General features: G+C 40.3%; 1 pseudogene; it reads right to left on the bottom strand.

Annotated features, from left to right (window-relative positions):
• Positions 1-848: 848 nt before the first annotated feature.
• On the bottom strand, positions 849-2,371 carry LOC122117504 (annotated as a pseudogene).
• Positions 2,372-4,060: the final 1,689 nt, after the last annotated feature.

Raw genomic sequence — 4,060 nt, 5'->3', positions numbered from 1 at the left:
CTGTTTTCACTGTATTTGATATTGGTATAATTTGTGGAGGGGAAGGGCAAAAACAAATTGTTTAAATAGGGATACAGGTGGACCCATTGCAACAATGAGATGTACAAGTCATTATGTCGAAAAATGAACTTTACAACTTTGGCGCAGGGGGTGGGGGTGGGGGGGGAGATGGGAGGGCAGGGATGGGAAGGGGAAACAAAGGAAGAGGCAACAATGCTTGTTAAGAAATGTTCTCAAAATGTACTCAATTACCTTGCTCATGTAATTGTAACCCCTCTGTATGGTATTTTACAATAAAAAACTTATTAATAAAAAAAACTCCAGTTAAGTATATAAACAATTATATACATCAGTTGGAGTCCCTGGTAACCTGAAAGCAGCTTAAAAACAAAAACAGATTTTTTTTCAAGCAGGTAGAAAACTCGTTTATTAACAGAGAGCAGCCCTTTTTAAAGCCAAAAAGGGTGGGTGGCATGGCAGGGGAGGAAGGGGAACCAAACACTGTCAAGGTCACACCTTATTATGCACCTAAGCCTTCATGGGCTGGTTATGCACTGATCGTAAGGCAAATTGGGCTCTGCCCACTCTACTCTCTTCCAGCACCATCTTTGCTGCCCATGTGCTCTACAGTAAATTGGGCTTAAAAAAAAAAACAAAAACGCTTTTAGTATGACTTACAGGTTACCCCCAGAATAGGAAGTAACCACATTTAGATGAGTTAAGCTATTAAAAGCAAAATGGCCACAACCTTCATTAGAAATCAAGTAAATGTATAGTATATACAAGTGGCATATGGTGCCAATTTTATTTGCAGCTACTATTATAGTACTCTAACTCAAGTGTACAAGTTATACGTTTGTCACAACCTTGGCTAGGTCTTAAACTAGTGCAGAATTCAGCTGTGGTAGAATGCTGATGTTAGCATGCCTAGATGTAGCATACTTTTGTTGATAGTCATGTGCTTTGTAGACCTCTGATTCACCATGAGTATAATCTTAGCCAGGTGCTGCACAACAGGAAGAAGAGATTCCTCAGTGTAAAACAGGTAATGCTGTAGTGTTGGTGTCCATTCACCATTATCAAGAATTTTCAGTGCTAAGCAAAAGGCTCTAGCTGCAATTTGAGAAGGAGGAATGTGCACCATTTCATAGTCCGACATAGTCAGTTCCATCGGGTATTTGGCCAGCATATGCTGTTCAACATCAACCTCTCCAATTTTTGATGCTCTACGGAGGAAGTGCAGGGGTAGAGGGCAACCCAGACCAAAGTTCAAAGCTCTTAGAATCTTTATTTCCATCTGTCTGATTTGGTGCTTAGACTAACTATTGTTAGTCATAAAAGCAAAGTCACCAATTTCCAGAGGATACATTTCTTCATATGTGCTTGCAATAAACATGGCAGTGACACCAACCAGCTGCAGCATTTTCTTGGGCACACAATTATTCTGCCTGAATCTATCAATAACAGAAGAGTGATGTACATGGTCTCTTGCAGCAACCGGAATTTCATTTGAACCTGCACTAGTTAGTCAATTAGAATGGCTCTCTGTTTGCAGTGACTTCCCGACCTAGCAGGTATTTTGGTTTGACAGGCTTGCTCTTCCTTAAGTGGTTTCAGATAAGCATAAATATCTTTCACATATTCACTACAAAGATTTGGATCAGCTCCATCTTCTGCATCCACATCATTCACTGAAAGATTACATCAGAGAAAGCCTGACATATTCTCCTGCTGGGGGCACATCCAGATGTTTCCATTGAGCTTGGAGAGGGAGTATCCACCAAAACAGGTTCAGGTGAAAGTTTTTCTTCCTTCAAAGGCTCAGGTTCAGGTTCAGGTTCAAGCTCAGGCTTGGCTCTGTCACAGACTCTTGCTCATCCTCTCGCACACTTTTGCCAGCGGTTTTAGTAGCCTTTTAGCAACTTTTCCAGTAGCTAAAGTTTGTTCTTCCCTTTTCAGAGGCACTCTGGCCTGTAGCTGTTCACTGGTTTTTTGTTTTTGTTTTTGTTTTGGGTCCGGTCGTGGGGCCTGAACTCTGGGCCTGGGCGCTGTCCCTCAGCTCTTCAGCTCAAGGCTAGCGCTCTACCACTTGAGCCACAGCGCCACTTCCGGCTTTTTTTTTCTTTTTGCTTATGTGGTACTGAGGAATCGAACCCAGGGCCTCGTGCATACAAGGCAAGCGCTCTACCACTGAGCCACCTTCCCAGCCCTGTTCACTGTTTTTATTAACACTATGGCCAAGCGCAGTTCTTGATCTCCGCCCGGGTTTAGAAGCTGCTGCAATGGGTGGACACACCCTTTGGGCCTGCCATGGTCACGTGACCTTGTTTTCAACATTAATTTTCATGTTCCTGGTGACACGGAGTGCCATGGTTCTTCCTCACCAGGGAGCTGCTCCGAGGGCAGAGGCAGAGCCCGAAGGCTCACAGACCAACAGCCGTTCCTCCCTATTTTTCTTTTTTAACAATCTCTTCTCATAATAGCCGGTGTATCCCTTAAATCCACAAATCACCTACGCAAATACCCTATATAAGATACTGAGATCATTCTCTGCTTTTAGGAGATACTTATTTTGGCTCAGGATTTTGGAGGTCTTACTCCATGGATGGATTGTCCCTATTATTTTTGGGTCTGTAGTGATGCAGCATGTTGTGGTTTGGTACACATGGTGCAGCAATGTTGTTGACATCTGGCTGGGAGGAGAAAGACAAAGAAGAAGTTCCCAGCATTCCCTTTGAGGACATGTCTCCAATGACTGAAAGACTTCTTTCGTAGTAAGCTCTACCTCTTGAAGTTTCCACCGCCCTCAGCAATTCCAATCTAGGAGCTAAGACTACCACATGGGAGCATTTCAGATTCTGACTACTGCATTGTCCCACACTTGAGCAGGAATTCAATGAATTATCTATCCCCTTCACTTCTGTAGAGAGAAAGAGTCCAGATTATTGCCATGGTTAGAACTTCACTGTAGTAAGAACAATGGTCAATCCTTGCCTGCTAAAGTAAAAAACAACAACAACAACAAAGAGAAGCAACCCCCCCCCAAAAAAAACAAAAACAAAAACAAAAAAATACGCTACATTCTACTTCCTTTACAGGGAATTCAAAACTCTTGCTACATTTTCTATTTTCCTGAAATAATATGCACTCATTACTGAAGATTACTAAGTGCTTACCTATCCAAAAAGTTTACTTGAATACAAATAAGGGAAAATATTTCAAATGAGAAAAAGAAAAATCTTTGAAAAATTTCTGATTATCATAATATGACATATTTTTACAGATTGATATCCAGAGCTATGTGAAATAAGTTTAAGCAACATAAAATGTATATAATAAGTAGATTTCCAACATATCAGAAGTCATTTTAGAAAGTTCCTCTGTGTGTGTGTGTGTGTGTGTGTGTGTGTGTGTGTGTACTACTTCTAGTGCTTGATATCAGGGCCTGAGCCCTGTCCCTGAGCCTTTACACTTGTGCTCCTCATGAGTCCACGGTTGACTTTGAACTGTAATCCTTAGATCTCGAACTATTGGGTAGCTAGGATTACAGGCATGAACCACTAACGTCTGGTTACAAACCGTATTTTTAAACTACAATTTTAAACTTTATTGAAATCAAATCCATGAACCAAAATTGGAATCTCATTTTGTTTAAACATAAGAGGGAGAAAATTAAAAGATGAAATTAGTAACAGATTATGAGTGTAAAACTGATCTGTACATTATGGTAACTTTATATATCATCTTTGCTATTGAGCAAATTTTTAATATCTTTCTAAAATAATCTAAGAGTCTTCATGTTTATTTGTACTTGAAAGGCTGTAAAAAGTCATTTATTAGATGTAGATTTTCTTTGCAGAGGTGATGAAAATAGGAAAAAAAACATAATCTGACATGTCTTTATTTCATGCAGAGGCAGTCATGGGGTTTGTGAATCTAGTACCAGAAACAGATGTCCTGTCACCCCGCACCAAGCTACTTAATAAAGTCAGACATTTAAACAATCAGGAATTTTCACCATATTCAATAAAACTTCTCATTTAAAGGAGCTCTACTCATC

The sequence above is a fragment of the Dipodomys spectabilis genome, unplaced genomic scaffold (assembly GCF_019054845.1).
Source record: "Dipodomys spectabilis isolate Male_0828 unplaced genomic scaffold, ASM1905484v1 ptg000141l, whole genome shotgun sequence".
In the NCBI taxonomy this organism is placed as follows: domain Eukaryota; kingdom Metazoa; phylum Chordata; class Mammalia; order Rodentia; family Heteromyidae; genus Dipodomys; species Dipodomys spectabilis.
Note: the sequence above shows the minus strand (reverse complement) of the source record. Positions and strands in the feature narration are given on the sequence as shown.